Here is a 16402-nt window from a genome sequence, read left to right as displayed (position 1 = left end):
CGAAATCCCTCAATAGTGAGGTGCGGTTCAACCTCCCCTGCCACGCAGATCAGTACAACTAACTCTACCCATGCTTGCCCATCACTCCTTTCTAACACCAGTCCCTATTCAGACCATTGTGTTTTTTCTCGTGTGTACCCATGGATTTTTACCTTATTTACGCATCGAAGTCAAGTACTTTATCCATGAGTTTAAGCGTGATTGGGCAGTGTAGCCTTTGTTTTTATTGAGAAGTGTGTTCTTATGAACGGCGTCCCCGTTCTAACCGTTCATGGTTCGGCTCTGCCCTTTTTCGCTAGTTCGTCCGTTATTTCTGTCATCATTAATATTTGTTCGAACTTTTAGGAGTTTTTTCCTTACATTCAGATAGTACACCAATTATATGCTTTCTTCTAGCGTAATTTTAATGTTATTCTATGATATCAGTGTTAGCGTTTCATCAAGGCGTATGTTATGTTGGTATGCCTGCATTCGTGCATGTTGGTGGATAGCGTCACCATTGAGATTGTTGCGCTAGTTCTAGGAGCAATTAAAGACAACCGTCTCACTTGTTGTTATTAAGCCTATTAGTTTTATTATGCTCCACCTAGTTTTACGTTTGGTTCGAGTGGGACTCTCGCGTATCTTTGTTTTTACTGTTCGATATCTACCGCTTCAGTAACAAGGTTGGTACCCCTGCTTTCCATCTGCGAGATGGCGTCATGCTCCCTCCCTTACCACTCGCCCGAGTCCCTCTCTCGCCATATTATTTCTGCATGCCTAGCCTTACTTACGTGATTACGCTTTTAATTCATTAATTATTTTTATGTATTTGTGCATTGATATTGTATTTATTGTTTTACTCCGTTATGATCATATTTTTGGGATTTTTCATGTCATGTTGAGGGGATCTCCAGTGGGTAGCCCTGTCTACCACCACCTGCACTGGTGATTCCCCTGTACCACCCCCCCCCCCACACCCACCCAGTGTACACCCTTCCTCTCACTCGATGGTTGTTGGTTATGACATGCAGGTCAAGTATGCTTGTTCCTCAGTCTTCCCTCAACGTTCCGACATATTGAGGACTGAGTGTACCCACGGGGTGTGGCTCATTCATACCGGGCAGTTTTCGTCTCCCCCCCCCTCCCGTCGCCCCGATTGGCCATCGGTCGGGGGAGGGGGAGGGCCGGGACCACCGGGGACTATCACACGTGATTAGTCGGTATTCCTACACCTTCTTGGTGTAGCCTTTGCTTTTAGCTATGGTTGTAAGAATGAGCACTTCTATTAGGAGTGTCCCCACCTATGGTACCTCCTACCATTATCATCCGTATAGGACTTATTAATATCCCACATCATTATATTCTACATGGATCATTACCTTCGTCCCGGTACCTCCGGTAGGGTAGTTGGGGGTTCCATTGGCTCCCCCAGCGTTTCCCCGTTGTACCCTCCCATCATCAGACATCGGAGCCTCCGGGCTTATAACTCTACAGGATCTGTTGACACTGACACAGTTTTGATTCCTACCCTTCCTCTGGGAGCCCTATTCAATTACAGACATTAGTTTTTAGATCATAATTGAAGTTCTCTATTTATGTATTTTAAGGATGTATCTTAAGTTACTTTAAGTTTACTTTAAGTTACTTTAAGTTTACTTTAAGTTTACTTTATCAGCCCTGTTCCCCGGCCCCTGGGGCCCCGGAACTATTTATGATTATCATTATTCATCACTGTTTTTTTGCATCCTTTTTCCTCCCCGGCTCTGCCGGATTCTTCATTGGAATAGTCTCAGTTCTCTGCATGTTTAGTCTAAGGCTATAAATTTTATTTTATTGGCAGGTCCCGGATCCTCCGGGACCCCTTCTAGAGAAACTAGTAGATGCTCATAGACTATTCCTTTTACAGGTGGTCCGTTGCTGGATGACAGCCTGCTCGGCCGTCCTTCAACAACCTTGCGGACGTGCGGTCTGTCGATCCCACGCTGACTGTGGGATTCAGATGGACGATATTGTTGTATGGCACCCTGACAACTGCCTTGTCTGTTATGACCTTATCACCACCCTCTCTTCAGATTCGGTGAGCCTCTTTCAGTGGTTTTTGTATTTACATCCCTTTGCCTTCTGTTATGAATATTTGGTTTCATTCATCAGTTTGTCCCTCAGGTTTGCTAACCTTATCCCCTTCCTTTTAGAGTTCCCAGGCGGCTAAGACCTCATCAAGAGCCACTTTGAAAGTGTGGGTAGGCGGCTTCGCCCGTAACGTTAAGGCCAAGAAGCCCTACGTCCTCTCCGAAGACTATTGTAATCTCATCTACCCAAACGCAAAATCTTCGGCAGCAGTGCCTAAGGAAGTGGCGGCCCCTATAATTGCCGACATTGCAGAAACTGTGGAACTCAATCTGGTTCAGGATACGGACATCGCTGACGACCCGGACCCCATTGAAGACAATGTTGCGGCTCTGAACTTAGACATAGAGCCCATGGTTTTAGACGAATCGGAAACAGGTAAGGTGGTAGGTGAGGCAGGTGGGTCCGGCGCTAAGACCTCTCTTCTTAGCCCCTCTTTTTCTTCAACTTCTAATAATTCTTCCTTTTTAGGTTTTGAAGGGAACCGCGAATCCATCCCGAGATCGCACCCGGTTCCTCCCAAGGTCAAGTCTCAGAAGAGACCATTAGTGAGGACTCGTAAGAATCCCACACTACCTAAATCATCCAAGCCCAAGAAGGCTCCCCTCCCCAGAGCCCCTAGTGGCTCGGCTAGCACCGCCCCTATGTCTCAGGACCCGGGAGTGCAGTCATCCCCCTCAGTTGCCACGACCAACCTCGACCCGGTGGCTCTCACCAATATGATGACGAGGGTTGTTTCAGAGCAGATTAGCTCTATGCTTTCTGCCGTCACCAGGAGACTAGACACCCTGGAAGGAGGACTGCCTTAACAACAGCAGTTCCTCATCCCGGACGCCTCAAAACTCCCGCCTCTCACGAAGAACAACCCGTGGAAAATGGCGCTCCACTGCCCTTTCACAGACGGAATGTTAACCATTGAGGTTTTTGAGACCCGGCCCATTGAAGATTTTGAGTTCTTCCCTCCCGGCCTTCAATTCCCTTTCCCCGGCTTCACCTGGCTAACGGAAGAGGCTCTTGTCCGGCTAGATAAGGTCCCTAAGGAGACCGTTATCTTTCCGAAGGAAAAGGCTCAGTCTGTTTGGGTTAGAACCTTAAACGAGTGGGGTAGTACAAACACCATGCTGACCCCCCACAAGAGTACTTACACCATGTTTCTTGTGGACGAACAGACCTCCACTCCTTGCGTCACCAAAATGGCAGTGGCCGAAGACAAACCTTTGCCACAACTCCGGGAGACAGATCTTACATCTCTTCTGCTCCCATCAGATAATGAATGATGGCTTAACATCCAATCAACATTCACTTCTGGTAAGCTATCCGCTGACTGTGCGTCGACACAATTCAGCGAACGCCTCCCAAGACTACCTGAAACCTTAATCCGACTCGAGTTCGAGTCCCAGTCTAGGTTTAGCCGGAGCCTCAACGTCTCGACTATGGCGGAGATGTTTTCTCTTAACTATGACGAGGAACACGCCTTTAAGGTTATGACTAAAGCCACCCTGCAATCTTTGTTAGCAGATTGCTATGACTTCTTGGTGGCCAGAAGACGTTGCCGTAGGCATGTCTTATCAGAGGCTACTATCTGCCATGAGCCGAATAGGCTCATTAAAGCCTCCGCTTCGGGTCCGGACCTGTTCCCGGAGGACATGGTCAACTCAGTATTGAGCGAAGCTGCCAGAGTAAACCAGAGCCTTAAGGTCCGTTGGGGCCTCACTCCCAAACAGAAGTTCGAACAATCGAGTATTCACTCCCGGGGCAGGAAGAGGCTGCGCCCTTATAGCTCTACTCAATTCCGCCAACCTCTTCAGGTAGTCCAGTCGGTCCCGGTCACTCAGGGCATCCAGCCCTCCACCTCCAAGTCTCAGCCCCAAGAGAAGTATGTCCTCGTTCCTGAAAGCCAAGTAGCCTCGAACTCGTTCACCTCTCCTGTTTATAACCTGGTCTATGAGTCCCGGGTTTCCCCTCAAGGATACCAACGAGGCAAGGGCCTCGGTTCGAGAGGTTCTTTTCAGAACAGAGGCAAAGGGAGATATTTCTCCCGTGGAAAGGGGTCACGTGGTGGCCGAGGCAGTAAAACCTCCAACTACTGAAGATCTTAAGGTAGGAGGAAGACTTTATGCGTTCCGGAGTCGCTGGAGGTTCAGTCCTTGGGCCTTCAGCATAATTTCCAAGGGCCTGGGGTGGAATTGGGTAGAAGGGCCTCCTCCACCGAACAAATTCCATCAACCCTCGACACCGGACCTACTTCTGTTTACCCAAGATCTTCTTCGCAAGAACGCGATCAAGGAAACGAAACATCTGAAGTTTCAAGGTCGCTTATTCAGCGTCCCGAAGAAAGACTCCGACAGCTGGAGGGTCATCCTTGACAGCTGGAGGGTCATCCTCGATCTGTCCCGACTAAACTTGTCCATTCAATGCGACAGGTTTCACATGCTTACCGTCTCGCAGGTACGAACCTTGCTTCCCCGTGGGGCCGTCACCACCTCCATCGATCTTACCGATGCTTACTATCACGTTCCAATAGCGAGACACTTCCGCCCATTCCTAGGATTCAGACTGGACGACAAGGCTTACACGTTCAAAGTGATGCCTTTCGGGCTCAACATCGCGCCCAGAATTTTCACGAAACTGGCGGAATCAGTCATTCAGGAACTCCGATCCCACGAAATCCAAGTCGTCGCATACCTGGACGATTAGCCAATCTTGTCAGACAACGTCGAGGATTGTCTCAAGGCAACAAACAAGGTGATCCAGTATCTTCAGTTTCTGGGATTCCAAATAAACTTCAGAAAGTCCCGCCTAACACCAGAGACCAGATTTCAGTGGCTGGGATTGCAGTGGGACCTACGTTCTCACACTCTACGTCTCCCCAGGTCCAAGAGGATAGAGATTGCGAAAAATACCAAACGCTCTCTTGGGGAAAAGATAACTTCCAGAAGGAACCAGGAAAAGATTCTAGGATCCCTACAATTCGCTTCAGTGACAGACCTCCTTCTGAAAGTGAAACTGAAAGACATCAACCGGGTTTGGCGCTCCAGAGCGAACAACAAATGTCGAGACAAGAAGACACGCCTTCCTCCCATTCTTCTGAAGAGGCTTCTCCCATGGACAACCGCCAAGAGCCTATCGAAGTCGGTTCCGTTGCAGTACCCCCCTCCAAGGATAGTCATCCACACGGACGCCTCCCTATCAGATTGGGGAGGCTATTCCCAACACAGGAAGGTTCTGGGCCTTTGGTCCACAATGTTCCAACAATTCCACATAAACGTCCTAGAGGCCATGGCGGTCTTACTAACTTTGAAACGTCTTTCCCCGGCCAAGAAACAACATCTGAGGATAGTTCTCGACAACGAAGTCATAGTCCGTTGTCTAAACAGAGAGGGGCTCCAAATCAGGTCCCATCAATCATGTGATGGTAGCAATCTTCTCCCTGGCGGCCTCAAACCAATGGCACCTATCAGCCGTCCATCTGGCTGGAGTTCGGAACGTTGTGGCACACGCACTCTCCAGGACGACACCGTTGGAGTCAGAATGGTCACTAGATCGCAAATCCTTTCAGTGGATCCTCTCCCAAGTGCCGGATCTCCAGGTAGATCTCTTCGCGACGGAGTCCAACCACAAACTGAAATGTTATGTGGCCCCCAACCTGGCCCCTCGGGCTTACGCCACGGATGATGCCATGTCTCTGGACTGGAACACCTGGAAAAGGATTTACCTTTTCCCACCGGTGAACCTACTGATGAAGGTGCTGGACAAACTTCGAACCTTCAAAGGTCAAGTAGCCCTGGTGGCCCCCAATTGGCCCAAGAGCAATTGGTTCCCTCTTTTACTGGAGCTGAATCTCCACCCTCACCAGATACCCAACCCGACTTTGACCCAGATAGTACAAACGTGCACTGTGTTCGCTTCCTCAAACATTCGGAACACCCTGACTTTATGGACTTCATGAAGTTTGCGGCACACAAAGGGGCTAACATAGACTCCCAGAATACTTTATTCTTAGAATCAGACAAGAGAGACTCCACTCTTCGTCAATATGACTCAGCGGTCAAAAAACTAGCAAAGTTTTTGAAGGATTCTAATACTGTCTTTATGACACTTAATATAACAGTAACCTTTTTTAGAACCTTGTTTGAGTCGGGCTTAGCAGCTAACACTATTACTACCATCAAGTCTGCCTTGAAGAAGATTTTCCTAGTCGGCTTTAATATAGATCTAACAGATTCATTGATAGCTTCGATCCCAAGAGCCTGTGCTAGACTGAAACCATCCCCTCGTCCTAGCTCGATTTCCTGGGTTCTCAATGATGTTCTTAAACTAGCGTCAGAAACCATCAACGATTCATGTGGGTAAATCCCTCTACTCAGAAAAACTCTCTTTTTCGTGAGTTTAGCATCTGGCGCCAGGATTTCGGAATTTGCTGCCTTATCAAGAGATCCAGGCCACATTGAGTTCCTTCCGTCAGGAGAGGTCCTCCTCTCCCCAGACAAGGTCTTCTTGGCCAAAAATGAAGACCCTCAGAATAGATGGTCCTCCTGGAAAATTATCCCTCTCCTTCAGGATCCCTCCCTATGCCCGGTTACCACTCTAAAGTCCTTTCTATCAAGAACTTCCTATAAGACCTCGGGGCCCTTATTCATCAGAGAGCGGGGAGGGACTATAACTTTGAAAGGGATCAGACAACAGATCTTATATTTTATCAAACAGGCTAATCCAGAGTCCTTTCCTCACGTCCACGACATTCGGGCGGTAGCGACCTCAATAAATTTTTTCCATCACATGAACTTTACAGATCTCTCTAAATATACCGGATGGAAATCCCCCTCAGTGTTCAAGCGGCACTATCTTAAACATCTAGAGGCCCTTCAACTCGCTACCGTAGCCGCAGGGAGCGTGGTATCCCCCGGACAAATTCCTTCCTAACTAATTCCTGAATCCAATATCTTCCACCTTCTTCCTCTTACCTGTCTCACTTACAGTTCCTACCTGAGTTCGGTTTGTTATATCACACCCATGGGTGTTCCCATTTCGTAACATTGTTTATCTTTATTATTATTGATCAATTTACTTTTACCATACGAATTGTGTTTCTTTAATGTCCAGGTTTATATAGTATGTTCTAGTGTTTGACCTTAGTTGGTGTTATTTCAAGTTTACTATTCATTTGTCTTCCCTTACTGGGATATTATATCTTATCATTTTGATGTTATTAAAGACGACCGTCTTCTAATATAACTCTTGATTAAACCACTAATTGTTATGTTGATTTTAATTCGTTCCCTTATGGTTAATGAAGTTTGGGTTCGTTTCTCTGGTACTATTTCACTGGCCGGCACAGGTTGAGCCCAGAAAAGGGATTTTGACGAAGGAAAAATCTATTTCTGGGCGAGAGACCTGTGCCGCCCAGTGAACCCACCCTAGTTGCTCCTTCCCTGATCAGACCCCAAACTTAAGGGTGCTGTAAGGAGTGATGGGCAAGCGTGGGTAGAGTTAGTTGTACTGATCTGCGCGGCAGGGGAGGTTGAACCGCACCTCACTATTGAGGGATTTCGAAGAGGAGAAGTCTAAATGGTACGAGACCTCTGGTATTTCGCCCCAGTTTATACCGACACCATTAGGTGAGCGAGCTAGTTCAACCTAGCATTCCTATACATTTTTTCTCTGGTAATATTAGCAGTTATATTCCTTAGAAATGGTGCAATAGGAGCAATTTCACTGGGCGGCACAGGTCTCTCGCCCAGAAATAGATTTTTCCTTTGTCAAAATCCCTTTTTTTTTCTTCCTTTTCTCACGTTTCATTTTTGATTTTACGTATAATCATAGGTCCTAAAAAGCTTAGTTTCAGTTCAGGAAGTAGTAGTGGTGAGAAAAGGAAGAAGTCAATGCTTTCATTAGAACTAAAACAAGAAATAATAGAAAAACATGAGCGAGGTGTGCGTGTTAGCGATCTGGCTTAACAATATGGCCGGAATATGTCTACGATCTCGACGATCATAAAACAGAAGGCAGCCATTAAAGCAGTCGAACCATCGAAGGGGATCACCATTATTTCTAAACGTCGTAGCCCTACTCTGGAAGAGATGGAATGCCTTTTGTTGATTTGGATAAAGGACAAGGAGATTGTTGGCGATACGATCACTAAAACGATCATTTGTGAGAAGGCCAGCGCTATCTATTGTGACTTGAAGGTGGCGGGCTCTGGGGGTGACGCGGGGGAGAGTTCAACTGATCCTACGGCGGAGTAATTCAAGGCGTCTCGAGGTTGATTCGAGAAATTTAGGAAACAGACCGGGATTCATTCAGTTGTTCGGCATGGAGAGGCTTCAAGTTCGGACACCAAGGCTGCTAATGATTTTGTTAAAAAGCTCGAAAAGATCGTGGCGGAGGAAGGCTACGTAGAGCAGCAGGTTTTCAACTGTGATGAAACCGGTCTGTTTTGGAAAAAGATGCCTTGTCGAACATACATTACCGCCGAAGAGAAGAAAATGCCTGGACATAAGCCTATGAAGGATCGGTTGACTCTTGCGCTTTGTGCCAACGCCAGCAGGGACTGCAAAATAAAGCCGTTATTGGTTTACCATTCCGAAAACCCTAGGGCATTTAAAGCACATAGAATTAATAAAGACCTGCTGCATGTTCTATGGCGTTCCAATTCTAAGGCTTGGGTCACTAGGCATATCTTTGTGGAATGGGTAAACTTAGTTTTCGGCCCTGCTGTCAAGAAGTATCTTCAGGAAAGGAATTTGCCTTTGAAGTGCTTGCATTGTTTGAATAATGCACCCGTTCACCCCCTAGGACTCGAAGATGATATCATCGACGATACAAATTCATCAAAGTGTTGTATCTTCCACCGAATATCACCCCTATCCTCCAGCCCATGGACCAGCAAGTCATCTCTAATTTCAAGAAGCTCTACACCAAGCACTTATTTAAGCAGTGCTTTAATGTCACGCAAAGCACCAACTTAACTTTGCGTGAATTTTGGAGGAGCCATTTTAATATCTTACACTGCTTAAAGATCATAGATCAGGCTTGGGTGGGAGTAACTAGTCGGACACTGAATTCAGCTTGGAAGAAGCTTTGGCCTGATGCTGTTGCTCCCAGAGATTTTGAAGGTTTTGGCCCCTTCCAGAGATTTTGAAGGTTTTGGCCCCGAGCCTGGACCTGTGCTTACCGTCGGGGAAGACGTCAAAGAGATTGTATCCCTTGGCAAGTCCATGGGTCTGGAGGTCGATGAAGATGACATCAACGAACTCGTCGATGAGCATCATGAAGAGCTCACCACCGAGGAACTCAAGGAACTGCAAGCCATGCAGCATGATGAGTTCCAAGCGCAGTTGAGTGAGTCGGAGAAGATCGAGGAGGTACTGTATGTCCCATCTTAGGTTCAGCTGAAATAAAACAGATGTTGGCATATCATCAACACGTGGTAGATTTCACCGATAAGCATCACCCACAGAAACTTCAGGTTTGCCATGTAATTGCGCAGTTCGATGATGTTTGTTTAACACATTTTAGAAACCGTACCAAGCAACTTTCTCTCGATAGTTTCTCTAAAAAATATATGAAGCGGTCTAGTGATCATGATGAAGAGAAAGAAAGTGAAGCAAAAAAGTAAGACCGAATCGAGTGAAAGTGATGCAAATTAAAAATAGAAAAGAAAAAAATGTAAAAAAAAAATATGAAATATAAAAATGAAAAAAAAAAAAATAAGCTAAGTTAGGTTAAAGTTCATGTAGTGTAAGTTAGAGTAAGTTACGGTACGTTATCGCAGTCGCCGTCTCTACCTCCTCGCTGATCTTCCGTCTCCTCCTGCGTAGCAATTCCTACACCTGCGCTGGCCTGTCTTTAAGGTAAAGTGTCAATAAAAACAACCCCTTTTTTATTTATATTTCTTTATTATTCTTTTATAGATATTTCTGTATTATTCAATTGTATTAGTATTATGTGTAATTATGTGTAGTAATTTATTAAGGAGTTATCATGGGTTTTTAGGCTGAGGAACGAATTAAACAAATTACAGTGTATTTTTATGGGAATATTTGCTACAACATACGATCGTTTTAACATACGAAGCAGTTCACAAAACAAATTAAAATCATATGTAGAGGTATCACTGTACTGTTTTGATAATGAGAAAATGCTAATAGACTATCAGCTTGATTTGGAGTTGTATTTTGTTGGACTGGAGTTATTTATAGCCTATAGATGATCGTTGTTTGAGTCTCGTCAGTTTACAAATGATTCAAAGGTTGAACAAATATCGCGTGATCATAATCTCTCTATTAAATAAGGTATATACTAGCTCTTACCATTCAGAAATTCATAAAAATTCATGGAACATATTCATCAATAGAGCTCTTTTTATTCCAACAATTTTGTTGCAAGGTTCATATGGAATGTCCTAGATGGCCTTTATAACCTTGATCATTTCCCTATATTAATAACCACTTCATGACATAACTCCTGTCTAACGGTAAAATAAAAATACAGCAGACTGGGTTATCCTACCGTTATCCTGCCCTCTCCAATGCCTTCTATCAAAGGCATCCTCTTCTGCCAAACCTCTCCTCTCCTTATCATCCTACACCTCATCTTGCCTTCTAATTCTCTGCCTCCATCTTTGATATTCTCCCCCTAACAAGTTCCTCCTAGACCCTCCTCACTCCCTCCCCACCATCCGTCCTCAACGCATGCCCACACCATCTTGGTCATAACACTCTTACCATCTCTCTAGTCTTTATATACCTGCCATTCCTCTTTTTTTCATCATTTTTCAATCTTTCAAAGAGTGATATTCCATAATCCACTTTAGCATTCTCATCTCTGTTCTCCTCAGGCTTTGCTTCCTCTTTTTGTCTTATAGGCCCAAGTTTCTGATCCATACATTATTACTGGTATGATTACTGTACTGTAGATCTTGACTTTTACTGTGATTGGCATTTTATTATCACATCCTCCCTCCTGATTGATTGTAGATCCCTAGTATCTAAATTTTTCAACCTGTTTTTTTGGGCTCGAGCCATGTCGTCCTGATGGAATTTCCCTCCAGCAACTTTCTACTGTATATTTCTGCAATTGATATTATAAGAGAATTACTTTCAGGTATCACTGGGTTCTAACCCCCTGGAACATCTATTCGAAGATATCATGTATAATCAGGGACGTATCCTAATATAACCATAAATACCTGCACCCCGAGTAGACCTTTCCCAGTCTAATCCTCTAAGGGGTAGGATAAGTGAGGACCCGTTACATATCCTATCACCTTTCGGTGCTTCCATACGACCCTGCCGCTTCATTCCTTCTCCGCAGCTTGTTTGCTTCTGCGTGATATTTTTGTGCCCGCTCTTTTCACCTTTTTTTAGAGATTTTCTTCTTATGTTAGCTTCCTCTTCTTCATCAAAGTTGAGTACCTACCTCTTTTTGCCTTTTGTTTTAGCTGTTTTTACTTTGGTTCCCTTCGGGGAGTTATTGAACATGTAAGCGTAAAGCATGCTAAGAAATTATTAAATAAATCGACTACTTTTGCAAAGTCATTAAAAACAGGAGGAAAACTTCTTCAGGAGTTATGTAATCCACTTATTACTGTAGGTATTTCTCGAAAAAGAAATAACAATCTATGGATAAAGCACTGCATAATAAGGCAAGAATATCTTCTCCTAATGAGTTACCATTTTGCATTAAAAATGTGACATTACCCACCACTATCCAACCTTTATCTCCCATTAAAAAGAATAGTTCTAACCTCTCCCAGGCTATGTCCTTGCCTGATTTAATGGAGATTCCACTTGAAACCAAGTTACCAGGTGCACCTGTAGTGGGGAAGGTGCAAAAACTTGGTAACTCACCACCTATTACAGCAATAGAATAAGAGAGAGACCTCCATTTCTCTCAGTCCCTTCCATAAGAAATATTATTACAGTTATGACATCAGATGAATGTTTCGTCAGTTGATGTTTCTAATGAATCGGGAGGCAAGTTAAATAAATCAGAAGTTCAAGTTAAGGTCCACCATCCCCCACTACAGTTAGATCAGGACAAAAATAAAAACCCAAACCCAAAACCCAATCTATCAAGACCCTCTATAATAGAACCACTGGGAAATATTGTCAGATCAAAAATTGCTAATGGAAAGACTTGATCCAAGGGGTCTTCCAAAAATAAACCATAGTTTTTTCTTCCATTTTGCAATTGAATTGTCAGGGTTTAAGGGCTAAATATAATGAGCTTAAGCTCTTCATTCATGAGCACTCCCCCATGATTATATGTCCACAGGAGAGGTAACTTGATCATAATACTCCTTGTCCTCGTGAATATATTGGTAATGTGACACCATATGACCACTGAGTAGGGAACCATGGCAGAAGTCTCATATATGTTTGTCGAAATGTTCCCCAAACATCTTTGTCTACTCGTACACCTCCGCAGGCAAAGGTTGTACAGATATAGGAAGAAAATACACCATCTGTTCTCTTTACTTGCCTCCAAATGACAACATCTCATATGATAATTTAGTAGAGGTGATTCAACAACTCCCTCAACATTTTCTTTCACTTAGAGATTTAAATGGTAGACATCCTTTATGGAGCAATGTTTTAGCAAACACCAGGGGCAATATTATATCATTTGTAGAAAATGAGGATGTCAGACTCCTTAATACAGGGGAGCCCTCACTTTCATGTTCAGAAAGGTACTGTCATGCATTGACTTTTCCTCTGCAAGCTCTAACTACACTCTTGATTTCGATTGAAGGATATTAGATGATTGGTATACTAGTGATCATGAGCCAATCATTATAAACACCAACAATGGTCCCCTTTACAAAGATTGCCACGATGGAATCTTGACAGGGCGGAATGGGTTAAATTTCATGAGCCAAGTGAAATTGAGGGGAGAGCAGAACAGTTGTAAAGTGCTGATGATGCCATAGACCTACTGAATGGAAGTCTTCATACGGAAAGAGTTGATTCAATTACCAAAACAAATGGGTTATTCAAATGACGATCAGTCCCCTAGTGGTCTTCAGAACTAACTGCCCTGCACAAAGCAACAAGAAGTTCCCTAATTTGATTGCACAGATGCCGTACTGAGGAGAATTTAATTATATACAAGAAATGTAGAATACAGTTCCATCGTGCCATAAAAGAAGTTAGGCGCCAATCTTGGGTATCTTTTGTTTCCTCCATTAACAGTAGAACACCACCATCTTCTGTGTGGAGGAAAGTAAAAAAGATAGCAGGCAAATTCACCCCCAACCCACCACCAGTGTTGAAGGTAAATGGTCAGTATCTGACTGAAGCAAATGAGGTTAGTAATGCCCTGGCTGTTCTTTTGTATCATGCAAGTGTGAAGCAGCTCCTGGTCATCAGTTTAAGAACATTGAAGAAAAGAAAATTTTAAATTTTGCCACTGGAAGGGAAGGGTCGTACAATTCTCCTTTTACTGAAAGAGAGATTGATTCTGCACTTGGTCAGTATCTGACTGAAGCAAATGAGGTTAGTAATGCCCTGGCTGTTCTTTTGTATCATGCAAGTGTGAAGCAGCTCCTGGTCATCAGTTTAAGAACATTGAAGAAAAGAAAATTTTAAATTTTGCCACTGGAAGGGAAGGGTCGTACAATTCTCCTTTTACTGAAAGAGAGATTGATTCTGCACTTGCTCCGTGTAATGATACAGCCCCTGGACTTGATGGAACTCATATGCAATGGTTAAACACATACCCGTTAGTACAAATTTATTTATTTTAAGCACTGTTAATTGAATATGGCATGATCATAGTTATCCAGGAAGGATAAGTTCTTAGCAGCTAATTACCGACCTATTGCATTGACATCTTGTTTATGTAAGATCATAGAGAAGATGGGCAATGCAAGACTGATGTGTTACCTTGAAAAGAAGGGTATTTTATCTCCTATTCAGTGTGGATTCAGAAAAATGCACTCAACAACTGATGTGTTGATACAACTTGAGTCCTCTATTTGTGAAGACTTTTCTTCCAAATATCACCATGTAACAGTCTTTTTTTGACCTTGAAAAGGTATATGATACTACATGGAGATATGGTATACTTAAAACCATTCATGAATTAGGATTAAGAGGAGAGCTACCACTATTTATTCAGTCATTTCTTTCACATAGTTTTTCAAGTGAGAGTGGGGGAAACTCTATCAGAGAGTAAATGTCAGGAAGGAGGAGTTCCTCAGGGTAGTGTGCCGAGTGTAACCCTGTTTGCACTAGCAATTAATGGGATATCCTCCGTTATTCCCTAGGATGTTCTCTCAATATTATTTGTGAATGATCTCTCCATATCATTTGCTGGAGCTAGAATGGCAATGGTTGAGAGAAAACTATAACTCTCAATTGACAAAATTATCCAGCGGGCCGATATGAATGGATTTAAGTTCTCAACAAGTAAAACTACTATTGTCCATTTCTGTTGTACCAGGGGAGTACATCCAAACCTGGATATCTACATTAAAGTTCACCAACGGATCCCATTTGTAAGTGAAGCTAAATTTTTAGGTTTGATGTTTGATTGTAGGCTTACATGGGTTTATCATTAAAATCATTAAAAGCTAAATGTCTTGAAGCTCTGAATCTTTTAAAAGTATTATCCCATACATCATGGGGCCAGACTGCAATACTATTTTAAAATTATACGAGGCCTTGATTTTTTCCAAATTAGTTATGGATGTGAAATATTCTCCTCAGCCACCCCAAGCCAGTTAAAGATATTAGATTCAATACATCTTGCTGGTATTAGATTGTCCACAGGAACGTGTAGAATCTCGCCTATCCCAAGTCTCCTTATTGATGCTGGACAGTTACCTCTAGACCTTTACCGAATGTCTTCTATTATTCGGTATTGGTTTAGATTGCAAAGACTCCCTAATTCTTTAGCCTTTCAGACTGCAAGCCTTGTAAGGCACTCAACATACTTTGAGTTGCACCCAAAATCTCCTCAACCTTATGGCTTTCAGGTGAAACAATTATTAAACAGTCTTGATATAATTAGAATTTAGGTGCTTCCATTTAAGGTATCATCATGGCCTCCATGGAAATTACCTGAGGTACAGTATCAATTTGTAAATACTTTATTGGAGTTAAGAAGAATATTACTGACTTAGTATCTAGGTCTCTGCTTATGGAACATGTTGCAGAACATAGGGGATCGACTTTAAATGGCGCAGAACATAGGGGATCGACTTTAAATGGCGCAGAATATAGGGGATCGACTTTTATATATATACTGATGGCTCCAAATCTGATGCTGGCGTAGGATTTGGAATACATGGTAATGGTTTTAATTGTAGAGGTGCACTTCCTCTAACAGCTTCCATATTTACTGCCGAACTGTATGGCATACTAACCGCTATTGAGAAAATAGCGTTGGAGAAGGATGGTAATTTTACCATTTTTAGTGATGCAAGGAGTGTCCTTCAAGCTTTAGAAGTTTTTAATTCTTGTAACCCTCTAGTTTAAAAGATTTTAGAATGTTTTTTTATTATTGGACGGAGAGGTGTAATGGTTTGGTTTGGTTTGGGTTCCAGCACATGTAGGTGTGTCTGGGAATGAGAAGGCAGATTTACTGGCGAAGAATACTGCATCAGAGTTGCTACCAAGAAGGTATCCCATTCCCTGTAATGATTTCCTACCTAACATCAAGAAATTGTTTTGTAATAAATGGCAACAGCACTGGGATAGTCTAGATGGCAATAAAATAAGAGAAGTAACAAGTGTCATATCACCTTGGAGGTATAACATGATGCCCCAAAAATGGGAGATGTCTCTTTGTCGTCTCTATATTGGTTACACTCAGTCGACTCACGAGTTTCTGCTGAAGGGCCAACAGCAACCGTATTGCGACGACTGTTTAGTACCTTTGACAGTGAGGCATTTGTTGACCGAATGTCCCAATTATAATAACTTTAGAAATAGATATCTCTTTGAGGCTCGAGGTGAGGATGGCAGGTTCATCCTTGCCAAGATTCTTGGACATGATGTGTCCTACTATGCGAGCGGCAGCATTTTTAGATTTATTTCAGAAGCAGGTGTTCTTAAAGCTATTCAACTTCTATTATGACATTCAACTTTTATGGTTTTAATTGAATATTCTTTTATTTTTTATATAAAATAAATGATATCGGCGTCAATGACCTTGAATGTCAGTATGCCTGAAAACTTTAAATCAATCGATCAATCCTGATAATCTAGAGCACTTTTCAAAACCGGTGTGACTCCAGCCATTTTCTCAGATTTGGGAAACTCACACTCATTGATGCTTGTATTTT

General features: G+C 43.1%; 1 protein-coding gene across 1 annotated transcript in view; it reads left to right on the top strand.

Moving 5' to 3' along the window:
* Positions 1–16402, top strand: part of LOC137632234 (uncharacterized) — a 99113-nt gene that overhangs the window by 818 nt on the left and 81893 nt on the right. The gene's annotated exons all lie outside the window — the stretch shown is intronic.

The sequence above is a fragment of the Palaemon carinicauda genome, chromosome 41 (genome assembly GCF_036898095.1).
Source record: "Palaemon carinicauda isolate YSFRI2023 chromosome 41, ASM3689809v2, whole genome shotgun sequence".
Lineage (NCBI taxonomy): Eukaryota > Metazoa > Arthropoda > Malacostraca > Decapoda > Palaemonidae > Palaemon > Palaemon carinicauda.
Note: the sequence above shows the minus strand (reverse complement) of the source record. Positions and strands in the feature narration are given on the sequence as shown.